At 44.0% G+C, this 13,249-nt stretch overlaps 1 protein-coding gene across 6 annotated transcripts in view; it reads right to left on the reverse strand.

Moving 5' to 3' along the window:
* Nucleotides 1-13,249, reverse strand: part of LOC147021948 (ankyrin repeat and fibronectin type-III domain-containing protein 1-like) — a 443,484-nt gene that overhangs the window by 71,547 nt on the left and 358,688 nt on the right. The gene's annotated exons all lie outside the window — the stretch shown is intronic.

Below are 13,249 nucleotides of genomic sequence, written 5' to 3' on the forward strand. Positions count from 1 at the left end.
TCCTCGCACATAGGCCTCCTTGTCCACCCTCAGTGCACGTACAGTTTTACGCCTCAGCTCCCTGAACAGCTCAGCTCTGCCATTCAGCCTGGCCCTGCGACTCTGGTCAATGGTATCCAGTGTCCCTTGAGAGACAAAATTCTTCTTTGCCCTGCGGTGAACTCCAAGGCATCCACCGGCAACATCAAGGACGGTGGTCTTGAAGGTGCTCCACAACTCTTCAGGACCCCCAAAGCACCCAGACCCCCAAGTGTCCACTCAGCCTGTTCGCAAACTCCTCAGCTACTCTCTCATCCCTGAGCTTGGCAACATCCAGCCTAGGCTGGGATGGTACCATTCTCCAGGATTTAAGGTGCAGCTTTAGAGTTGCTACAACAAGCCTGTGGTCAGTATTGAGGAACTGAGCACTCCGGTAGACCCTGCAGTTCTGGATCATCCTCCAACGACCGTCAATGAGGACATGGTCAATCTCCTTTGCCACACCGCCAGCGTTGGAATACCAAGTCCAGCGATGAGCTTGCGGGCGCTGAAACCATGAACCAGCCACCCTAAGTCCATGACTTCTTGCAAAGTCAAGGAACTTAGTGCTATTCTGGTTCATAGTTCCTGACCCATGGGGACCAACACACACCTCATAACCATCCCTATCAGTTCCAGTCGATGCATTGAAATCCCCCAAGACTAGAAGTGTATCTCGTCTGGGGCACTGATCAACCACAGACTCGAGTGTGGCGTAGAATGCATCCTTCACGGTAAGATCACTCGCCTCAGTCGGAGCATAAATAGAGACCAGGGAAATGACACCTAAGGAGTGACGAATCCTTAATCTCATAATACGCTCGTTGACCGGTGTTACCTCAATTATCATTGGGGTCAGCTTATTGGACACAGCTACAGCAACTCCTTGGGTATGGTAACCATCAGAGCGACCAGACCAATAGTAGGTGTAACCACCCACCATTATCTCGCCGCAATCCGGTCTCCGAACCTCAGAGAGAGCTGCAATCCCGATGTCCAAACGCTTGAGCTCAGATGATAACAGAGACAGGTGATCATCCTCTCTTAGGGATAGGACATTCCAGGCACCCACCCGAAGGGACCGCCTCAGGTTAACCCAAGGAGACCGCCGTCTGGTGGACGACACCTCAGCACCACTCCGACACACTCTCCCGCAATCTGACCCAGGGATGTTACCCCGTGGTTTCCCTCCTATCAAAGATTGGGGGTCCCGAAGGCTTTGCCCCAATCCCATCATCCGGTGAGCTGCCCTGCGAAGGGAAGCTGCACAGGAGGTACTCCCACGGAGTGGGTTTTCAGATTTTTTTGCGTTTTTGCGTTTTGCGGAATGAAGCGTTTTACGGTGGCTGGAGTGCAAATCCTGCCACCAACCTCCTAATAAGAAGTAACCCAACTGCAGGAGGACGTCCGCAGACACAGTTGGGCACTAGATATGGATGGCCGTTGGCTCACAAGGAGCTCCTCCGCCCTTTGACAGGTTTTGTTTTTAATCCTGCTGGGTGTCCATATCCAAACACCCTCCTCACCAGAAAACCTGGTGGGGGAGACGGTTTAGTCGCCGACAACCCGACCATGGAACAGGTTAGTACAGGTTTACATGGTACCTGTAGCAGGTCACAGATCGAACCTGACCTGACAAGATTCCTTCTCCATGCTTGGTTCCTTCTCCATGCTTTATCTTTTAAATTCTGAGTAGCAAGTGAGGAACCAGAATGCACCACTTTTAAAGTGCGAAAATGAAAGCAAAAATAATTTAAAATGCAAGTGTCAATTACTATGTGATAAAATAAAAGTTTTTATGGAACATAAAAAAATTAATGCAAACATTTGTATCGAGGCATCCATCCATTGGGACCATACTCTGTGTGCAGAGCGTTGGTGCTGCCGAAGCAGTCTCCTTGGCTATTGGTCACAATCCTGGACGGGTCACCACTCCAACACAGGATACCAGCAAGCTGGAACTCACTTTGCCAATCTCAGAAGGATGACAGGCAGAGTCAACCCCACCTGGTATTAATTTGACAGCCTGTAGGATTTGAACTCAGGATCCTCAGAGCTCAAGCCCACCACCCAAAACCATTAAGATATCAAGGCAAATCATTGTAGAAATCTATACATTTAGAAAAATAATTAGTATTTTTTTTGTATACATTGTCAAGGCTTATATGAGAGCTAACACACAACGCACAACAAAGGGGGCAGAAGACAAGAGGGGTGGGAGAGGGAAGGACAAAACAGTGGGGAACCGAGACATTCAGAGATCTATGAAAGGGAGAGGGATTGGGCAGGGAACACGGGGTATACAAGATGGACACTACAGGGACTTTGAGGAAGGAAAGCAGGGAATTTGAAGGAGGTGGGTTTGGTGTGGATTAACGGGGGTAGAAAAGATCATAGTTTTGAATGGGGGATGATAAGAGGTGGTGGTGAACAGCAGTTTTGAAGGCCTGGAAGGAATAATGGGATTGAAGAGAGTGTGGGAGTTTATTCCAAAGGTGGGAAAAAAGTAGGAATGAAAGCATGAAGGTTACCAGTGATTCGTGATTTTTGTAGTTTTACCAGAAGGGGATTGCTGGCGGACCTTGAGCGCCCTGTGGAAATATAGGGGGGGACATATCGAAGACAGAGCAGGAGGGGTGAGACTGGAGAGGAGAACATAGAAGATAGAAAGACCACTGACCTGCCTGCAGTGAGAGTGAGAGGCCCAAAGACAGCCTCACTGTGGGACATACCAATGATCCGAAATGCCTTGGTTTCCACAGCGTGAAGCTGAGAAAGGTGAGAGGCAGGAGCACCAGCCTATAGGGGAGAGCAGTACTCCATCAGGCTGCGGACAAAAGCTTTGTATGTGGTCAGGAGCTCAGGTGGGCTGAAGAAGGACTTTGCATGATGGAGGATTCCCAGGATTCCAGGAGATTCCCAGGAGGACTGGCTTTGGAAGCTAAGTTGGAAATGTGGCTTTCCCAGGAAAGATCATGACAGAAACTGAGACCCAGAAGCTTGAATGAAAGGACTTATTCCAGATGATTGTTGAGAAAGTAGATGGGGGGGGGGGTCCACACGGTTCTTTCGAAGAGACAGAGTGAGTGTGAGATTTGTCCGGATTGAAAGACATGTTCCACGTGTTGGACCAGTTTGTGATTTTACCCAGATCTGCAGTGAGCAAAGAAGCTGCTGCTTGCTGGGTCTGCAGGATGACAGATGGTCCGGCAGAGGGTGGAGTCATCAGCAAAGAGATAAAGAGGATTTTCCAGAGAGTCGGAGAGATCATTGATGAAAACCAGAAAAAGAACAGGGCCCAGAACACTGTCTTGAGAAACTCCAGCCTGGACATGAACAGGGGATGAGAGAACTCCATTTAGAGCCACGCATTGGCTACGACAGGAGAGGAAGTTTGTGAGCCATGAGTGGAGATGGCCTTTGACACCAGAGGAAGAGCGTTTGGTGAGCAGGGCAGGGTGCCAGACTGTATCAAAAGCACACGATATTTCGAGGGATAAGGCTCTGATTTCATGTCTGGCATTGAGGACCTCGATCCATTGTTGGGAGAGCAGAAGCAGCATCTCCAGGGTGGAGTGACCTGGTCTGAAACCAAATTGATGATCATAAATCAAGCCATTGGAGAAGGGGAAGGATTTAATGTCTGAAGTGATGAAGGATTCCATAACCTTGCTGATGATTGGGAGAAGGCTGATTGGTCTGTAGTTGCAGGGATCTGTTTTTGCACCTTTTTTATGCAGGGCAGTGATGTTTGCTGATTTCCAAGCAGATGGCAGATGACCTTGAGCAAATGAGGGTGAATAGAACAGAGAGAGAGGGTGAGCAAGAGCAGAGGATCAGGTTTTAAGGACAAACTTTAATTTAATTTTGTCTGCAAAATGCAGATGTTCAATGGATCTTGTCTGAGTGGATGCAAACCAAAATGAAAAACCCATTTTAAATCATATACATTGAACATGAGAGTTCATACCAATCATTAATCAAGTGTAGATTATATCGATATTTTATCATGATATTCATAATAGGAGGCATTACAAACAATGATCTTGGATAGAATCATAAAATGCAATGGAAAATATAAATATTTCCTCACATTTATATCTCAGATGTAAATGTTCATCAAGCTTGCTTTAAATCCTCAAATTATTTGCAAGAAAAATTGTCTGAAGCACATCTATACTATAAGGGAGGTCCGTTTGTCTGTGTGTCTGTCCGTGTGTCTGTGTCACCATTTTTCTCAGTGATGGCTGAACAGATCTTCATCAGTGAGTGCCAGAGATTAGTTTAGACAAAAAAAAAGTTTGATTAACTTGGATTTTTTTTCATTTTTAATAATAATCGCTGTATAGTGATGAAGCCTTTTTGATGAATGACAGTTTTAGTTCAGTACACATACGTATAAATAAATACAAAACAATTTCCAGACAATTAAATACAAATAAATCTCTTCCAGAAATGGTCAAAGTTAGTGGTACATCTATGGGTAAAGTACAGTACATTTCTCTATGTGTGAAGTTGATAGACTAGGCAACACCAGGTACCCCTGCCCGTCTTTAACATAAGAAACCACCTATTTCTCAATATATTCCTTTGCTATACGGGTACGCTTGTCCAATCCATGTGGTAGCATCTTGATGCCATCTGCGTTAAAATATTTTGGGATGCGTATGTGACCATTTCGGGGACATGTGACATCTTCATGATTCATAAACTTGATGCCACGCAGATGTTCTTTGAGTGGTCCAGAGATGCGAAAATCACACTGTGACAAGTATATGGAGGATTACTTAGAACCTCCCAGGAAATCTCCACTTGAGTAGTTGTACTGTCATTTGCAGTGTGAAGGCAAGCATTATCGTGTGCAGTAAAGTCACTCCCTGAAATAACGTCCTTGGTTGGTGTCTCTTAAATTCACGTCTCACTTCATTGGTAAACAAGTTACTGTCGTGCCATGCATTGAAGGTTGTCCCACGTTCAAGGAAATTCAACATGAATTAAAATGTTATGGTTGCAAAAACATTATTGCCAAATGCTTTCCAGCGAAAGCTGAGCCTTGAATTTTTGATCAATTACCCTTTCCAGCAAAATGATAGACGAGTTACCTTTTGATCAAACATGGTCAGGTCCTTTACGAGTGACCTTGCCCGACCCGATCAAACTTGAAGTGAGAATGATTGAGTTTCCACACTTCACACACTGGACATCCAATTCTTCTGAAATTTCATATATAGTGACCTGATGATTCTTCAAAATTATCTGTTCAAAACATTCAACATTTGCTTGAGTGACGTCCGTTGGTTTCATATGGAACGCTTAAGATCACTCACCAATCATGGCCATTTTTGAAATCACTACAACATTTAAACACACAACTCTGTATAATACATGGATCACAAATTAGCTTTTTCTTTGAGCCAAATTGATGTCACCATGTACAGCTTGGTGAGGGTAGATACAAAATAATTGCACAAAGTTTCAGCATTGAACTCATATTTTTACAGTTTCTACAATAACAAGTCCATCTCAACACTGAATGACTCTTATAAGTTTCCAAGTTAAATTTTCTGTCAGGGAGCAAGAAGATAAACTACAATGTATTTCCTAAACTCTAATTCTCTTGTATTCTCAAGTCACATAGAAATGTGTATGCCTGGTGTTGGCTTAATGGCGAGAGTGGTGGGCTTGGGATCTTTGGGTCCTGAGTTTCCTGAGTTCAAATCCTGCTTGGCTGTTGAATTAATACCAGGTGGGATTGACTCAGCTTGTCATCCTTCTGAGGTTGGCAAAACGAGTACTACCTTGCTGGTATCCTGTATTGGTGTGTTTACCTGTCCAGAAATGTGCCCAATAGCCCAGGAGACTGCATATGCAGCACCAATGCTCTGCACAGAATATGGTCATTATGGATGGATGGATGGAAATGTCAAGCCAAAACAAGATCCCAAATTCTTGCTGATAGAACCTCCTACTCTGCATCTCACGATTTGTTTGGTTTACATGATGATCTCTTTTTCATCATGGTCTCCTTTGTATACACCTAGAAACCAGAGGCTTGTTTGCATGCAGCCTGCCCCAGCTCTGGCAGCCACCAGCAGCATGTTGGGATGGTTGAAGAAGTTCACAAACAGTGGCTCTTTCAGTGTGCCTTGCCTTGCTGGCCCCCTAGCGCCAACCCCCGAGCCATATCGTCGCCAGCTAAGTGCCGCCGTGCGTACGGTGGTGGCTAATTTTTCAAAATAATGGGTGACTTGCATTCAACAGCCAAAAACACTCAATTTGTTGGGTCAGGTCAACGTGCTCATAATGTTCTACCTCCATAGGGGTTTGTGAAATCAACAGTGGGCTTTCCTGATCACTGTCCTGTCTGTTTACCCAATGAGCTTTCTTGGTATTAACAGGCCCAGTGAACACGCGACTATTTAATCGCTATTCATATATGTACCAGTATTACTCCTTTCAGTCTTACACAATGGCCGTCCTTCATATGGACTGCTGGGACAGCTCTGCCTGAATGAAATAAATCAACAATGAACAGGCAAATAGTCTCAAATATATAAACATATTGTACATACAATCATCAATCATTATTAGTTTCCCAATGAAAGACCATCAGGGAGACTGCTCTCACTGGATTACAACCATGATGTGCTTTTTTGTATATTTCGGACAAATTGATTGCCCTCAGCCATCAAAGTCAGCTTTGTTGGTCCGTCTTTGGCGCAAGCACACGGCCCAGACCCATCACTTTGCACTTTGTACAAAACTTTGTAACTTATAAGGAACTGTGCAATGTTGTCCCATTCCACATAATATAATTCTTCTGACTCAATCTGTCAATAATTTTATCCTGCCTGTCCTGTTTTCAATATCATCATGGTCTATTGTTTTTCATTTCCTCAAAACATTCTCACCACAGTTGACTTCGGAAGGTTTGATGTGATGGAAAAGTCAGTCATATCTGGCACCCAATTACTATTCCACATTGAAGGTCAGTCAGCTCTTGCCTCATGACGTCGATGACAAATAAGTTTCAATACCTGTTGGAATAGCTTCTAAATCACATTGTACTTTGCACTGTGGGAAAATATGCAGGTGCAAATTGGAAGGATTCATTATAGGTTTGAGTGTGCTCTCCCATCATCATGAACAACAAACTCTCAACAAGGCTGCAGCACCATTAAAATGTTTTTGTTTTGAGATGGGGGGGAGGGGAGGGGGTGGAATAACATAATACATAGTGCTGCTTTTTGATCCCGAGTTGCATTTTCGTGTGCATCACAGGTTGCCCTGAGGTGTTGTAGATGTATCCATATAGTTTGGACTGGTGCCACTTGTGCACCAGATAGATTGGGGCAGGTGAATTACCTCAATATGGTTCAGACAGTGGAAAGTGGATAAGGAAAGGGATGTGTGAGGTTGGGGGTATGTATATCATACCTGTGGTAAAATTCCACCAACTTGTGAAAGAAACGTGGTATTTTCTGGCCAATGCTATGAGATGCAGGTGAAGTCAAATGATTTTTATGTGGGAGGTTCAAAAACTTTTATGAGTAAGATACTCACAAAAGTCCAATGATTATGTGAAAAAAAAATATATATATATATATATATTATATAAAACACAGTGTGTATTTGTCTGTCCCCCTTCATAAGGATGATTTAAGAAGGGGTTTAAAGGCCAATCTTTCAACATGACTGTGTTCAACTATTTTTCAGGAAAAAAAACAATCGAAGAACATTTTTCTTAAAAGAATAATTACGTCTCTTCCATTGGAATTGTAGACAGTGACTAAGCACCAGGCCTCAAGCGGGGTGTACAGAAGCGTTTTCAAAAAAATAAAAATAAATACAAGGTGCAGGGTGGTGAAATCCGCTTCAAGTGATGTGCAATGCACACAGAGTAAAACGAGTTCATTCACGTCCGTAGAATGTCTAATAAAGAAAGAAGATGAAAGCACACCTGATGCTAGGTTGAGGCTTCGGGCTTTGGCATGCTCATGAGGCTGTACCGTTAAAATGAAACATCCCAGAAGATAAAGAAAACAGGATCACATTTGTACAAGTAGTGTTTCAAAATAACGCGTTTTCTTGCTACAAAACATCATATCGTCCAGTCTCCTTGAACATTTCGAAATAAATAATTCCAAACCGTCATTTTTGACAGGCTTGTGTATATACATATAATATATATATATATATATATATATATATATATATATATATATATATATATATATATATATATATATATATATATATATATATATATACACAGGGTGGCCTGAAAGTCACTTTACAGTTTACCCCTTCCCCGTGAAGAATTGTTCTTGAACTCTTTTAATATGCAGGTTTTATTGTACAGTACTTACAATAATTAATTTATCATTGTATCTGTATGTGCTCCATCATTCTTCTGAGTCAGTGTTTCGGCATACCATAGCGGGCGAGGGGGCGAGGGCAGAGGGGAAAGGATGGAGGGAAGTGCGAGAAATTTATCAGGGGTAAAGTAACTTTCGGGCTACCCTGGAAAATATATGTACATACATATAGAGAGAGAGAGAGGGGGGGGGAGAGAGAGAGAGAGAGAGAGAGAGAGAGAGAGAGAGAGAGAGAGAGAGAGAGAGAGAGAGAGAGAGAGAGAGAGAGAGAGAGAGAGAGAGAGAGAGAGAGAGAGAGAGAGAGAGAGAGAGAGAGAGAGAGAGAGAGAGAGAGAGAGAGAGAGAGAGAGAGAGAGAGAGAGAGAGAGAGAGAGAGAGAGAGAGAGAGAGAGAGAGAGAGAGAGAGAGAGAGAGAGAGAGAGAGAGAGAGAGAGAGAGAGAGAGAGAGAGAGAGAGAGAGAGAGAGAGAGAGAGAGAGAGAGAGAGAGAGAGAGAGAGAGAGAGAGAGAGAGAGAGAGAGAGAGAGAGAGAGAGAGAGAGAGAGAGAGAGAGAGAGATATATATATATATATATATATATATATATATATATATATATATATATATATATATATATATATATATATATATATATATATATATAGTTACGGTGCCGGGGTCGGCCGCCAACCGACCACTTTGACGGAGCCGCAAGTCGAGTCAGCCCGACTGATCGCCCGAAATATAGATCGCCGCCCAGATAACTCCAAGCGACGGGTCCTTGTACAAGAACCGAAATACGCCAAATCGGCAGATCACGTGGGGTAGGGTCGATTGCCAATCTTCAATGTACCTAAATACCCACGTGATCCAACTGCCGGGATATTCCACCCTTGACGGATCTCGTACGGAAAAAACCGCCGAGGCGAGCCTGTCCCGTGCACGATTCCGAGCGGCTTAATCGCCGAGAACTGTCGGTCCAAATGTCCCCCTTTTACGGTAAACCAACGGCTTTCTAACTACCAACACATGAAATGCTCAGTCAATGAAAGAATCGACGCGACGAGCTGAAAACATTTAACAATTGGGGTATTTATTAATAATAATGGGGAACTAGGGAAGCACGTAAGAGCAGAACTATACCAACTATACCAAATGCGATGTGAACATTTACAGCACACAAAGCACTTAACAATTTCCTACTTATTAGATGGGCCCACGGACACACGTACGCACACACACACACACCCAAGAAATGGTGGCAGAGGCCTTTAATAGCGAGCTCCAGCTCGGAGGACAGGTGAGCTGAAACTCAGAGCCTATCTCGAACCTCTCCACCTCGTGTGGTCTTCAAGTTGTTTGGACCCGGGCTCCAGCGAGAGCGAGCTGGACCCAATCGCCGTGAGCCGCGATCCTTCCTGAGCTCCCGCCAATCCTCCCGCGCTTCTCAACACGTGCTGGTGAGACGAGGCGCCGATCCTTCCTGTTGATGCGTCGCTTCCCTGAGGAACCACCTCCAAGAAGAGGCCGATGAGTCGCACCAAGCCGGGAACCAAAATGGAGAACAAAGAGCTCCACGAACCAAGAAGAAGAAGAAGAAGAAGAAGAAGAAGAAGAAGAAGAAGAAGAAGAAGAAGAAGAAGAAGAAGAAGAAGAAGAAGAAGAAGAAGAAGAAGAAGAAGAAGAAGAAGAAGAAGAAGAAGAAGAAGAAGCCACCATTCGCAGCTCGAGCTGAGCAACCGGCTCAACTTCCTTCCAAAACAAAGCAGCTTGAAGCAAAAAGCTCTCCCGAGCCAAGCAGAAGCCGAAGCTCACTGAACCACCAAAGCAAAAAGCCTCCAAAAAGCTTCCTCCCTAGCCAGGCTGCAGCCGAAGCTCACTGAGCCAGCTGAAGCAAAAAGCTTCCAAAGGCCTCAACCCTAACCCAAGCCAAGCAGGACCCAAAGGTCTGCTGAGCGACAACTCTCTGCCGAAGCAAAAAGCTTACTACTCAAGAACAAAGAAAGGATCTCGTCCTTATCCTTCTCCGCCCTTCCCCCGCTCCCGGCGTGACTCATGACTCCATCCCCCACTCAACCACGGGTGGGAGGGAGTTGTTGACATCAGGAATCATGGGACGGCAGGGTTCTTCTTCCTCTTCGCAGAAGAGGGGGAGGGACGTCTCCATTGTTTCGTTCCCTAACTATTAAATCGATCCGCAGTGCATCCAATCGATTTCTGAACATTTAAACAATGGAAGGTGAGCTATCTCGGGAACAAACACTTATTGACATAGCTGACTAAAGGAACCTGAATGTTGTGTGCAATCGAATTCCCAAATTCATAACAATATATATATATATATATATATATATATATATATATATATATATATATATATATATATATTGTTTACATTGAAATTACATTGAAATATTTATTTATCTACTACTACTTTAACAGCCCTAATTGTTCCTCCCTTTTAGTGGGGTCGACCGAGGCAAGTTTTAGGCTGAAGTCTTTCACGAACCACCTGGCCATGGTTGGCGTTTGACTGCACCTTATTTTGACCAAAAAATCTTCATTCAAAGACAAGATGGGATCATTCATGTCCATCAACTAATGCTAGCAAATGGGACAACTAGGACGGCATCTGTACAAGCGATGGCGCAATTTATGATGCAATGACCTACTTGCAAAGCTGTTAATTTATAGTCAGGTCGGGAATCAAGCTCAGACTAAACAGCTCAAAGTGAAGTGTGCTACCTCTGCATTATCCTGTCAAACTTATTAATAATACTTTTCATCTAGATTTCTAATTTATAGACAGTCAGACCCCTAACTGTTGACAGGAATGTATCCCCCAACATTCATGGGGGATACGCTCCTGAAAAATATCGTGAATGTCGAAACTGCGAATGTTGGGGCATTGTTACAATGGAAAAAATGGGGATAGGTTCGCGGTGGTTCATTATTCAAAAGGAAAAATCAAAAATCCCACAAAAACTGTGAATACACCTGAGAAAAACCACGAATACTTGAAGCACAGGGCTGCGAATGTCGAATCCGTGAATCTCAGGCCATTGTTTCAATGGAAAAAAGGGGAATCGGTTCCCGGCAGTTTGTGATTTTTAAGGAAAAAAAAAAAATTATGAACACAAATTCAGATGATTACAGTTTCATTGCAAATGCTTACAAATAAAAGATCAGCAGCAGGTACTCTTTCCAATTTTTATTGAAGATACAGTATAGTATGATATAACTTTTGATGATGATGATAACAAGGATGATGATCAATGATGATGATGATGATGATTTAAAATCCAGTGAGCTCGGTGGAGTCCTCTGAAGACGACACAGGTAAGGGTGCTTGTGCGTCATGCACCAAAGGAGATACAGGTGAGGGCGCTAAGCCTGGTGTTGGCTTAGTGGTTCAGGTAGCTGGCTTGGGATCTTAGGGTCCTGAGTTTGAGCCCCGCTGGCCACTGAAATAACACCAGGTGTGGTTGACTCATCCTGTCATCCTTCCGAGGTCAGCGAAATGAGTACCAGTGTAATCGTATCGGGGTACAGCATCAGCGGCATAGCCACACCCCAACAAAATGATAGCTACCCGGCAGCCAAGCTGCTATATGCAAGAAGTAGAAGGTGAGGGCGCTGAAGGTATTGAGGTGGAGGCACAGGGACAGGGGCAAAAAATTGGTGATGGCGAGCTGCTTTGATGAGTGCTGCAGGATTGTGTTGCTCTTTGGACAGCAGCAAAACATCAACCAAACCCCTCTTGAACCAGAGGGACCGTTTATTGGGTCGGCATCTTGCAACCTGTCAGGGACTGAACTCATCTCCTGCATTGCCTCAGCCAGGAACTTAACATTCATGTTGGGCCTTGCCACCTCTTCCTTCTTATCACTGCTGCCCTCCTCCTCCTCAATGTCATCCTTAATGATGGTTCCAACTCCTCTTCAGTCAGCTACTCACCATGCGAGGTGATGAGCCACTCCAATTCCATCCATATCGTCGAAGCCTTCCCCTCCCAACTCCCGTGCCAACCCCGGACTTTTTTGCATTTTCTCGGTGTTGTCAGGAAAACCTCTGAAGTTGATTGCCTGTGACTATAGATTATGCCAGTAATACACAGCTGCTTTGTGTTTATTCGCACGGCTAGTGTCGATGGTTGGTTCGAGCTGCTTTATGTTTATGCATGGCTCATGGAAGATGGATTTAGAACTGTGTTTATTCATGGCTGGTGGGAAATATTTTTGCGCTCCCCAAAAAACCACGAACATGTGAAGCACAGAGCCACAGATGTAGAAATATGTCACATTTTGTTCACCGTGAATACATGGGGTCCACGAGTAGCCAAATCACGATTGTCAGGGTCTGACTGTACTTAAATATTGAAAAGAAAAAGGTTCGTGCATCTTGGAAATGTTGAGGGTATCTAGTTTGTTTAACTTTTTAAAATGCATCGCTTGTGAGGAGTGTATCTCAATTTTTTGGGCTGCTCATGTGTGTGAGGGAATATTGTGTAAGAAACTGTGAATGCATCTTGCATGTTGCTTCTGGTGGCTTATTACAAGTGCATTCTGGAAAGTCTACATACATGTTTTTTTTCGAAACAAATCCAATCGTTAAAATTTACACAAACTAAAACAAAAGACAGAAGGCAACCATCTCCTGTCGCCCATTCCTTTGTCTCTCTTTTTTCTTTTTCCGCACCCCTCTTGTCACCCCTTTTCTCACCCCTCTTGTCACCCCTTTTCTCACCCCTCTTGCCCATTTCCACTCCTCATCCCCAACTCTCACTTTCATCATATGCCCAAACTTGGCACTATTTCTCTCCTTTTTCATTTCCCTGCCACCATTGTCATGTAATCCTGAACACCACCACATTC

Source organism: Eptatretus burgeri, chromosome 8 (assembly GCF_056783735.1).
Source record: "Eptatretus burgeri isolate ZD-2024b chromosome 8, Ebu_testis_v1, whole genome shotgun sequence".
NCBI lineage: Eukaryota > Metazoa > Chordata > Myxini > Myxiniformes > Myxinidae > Eptatretus > Eptatretus burgeri.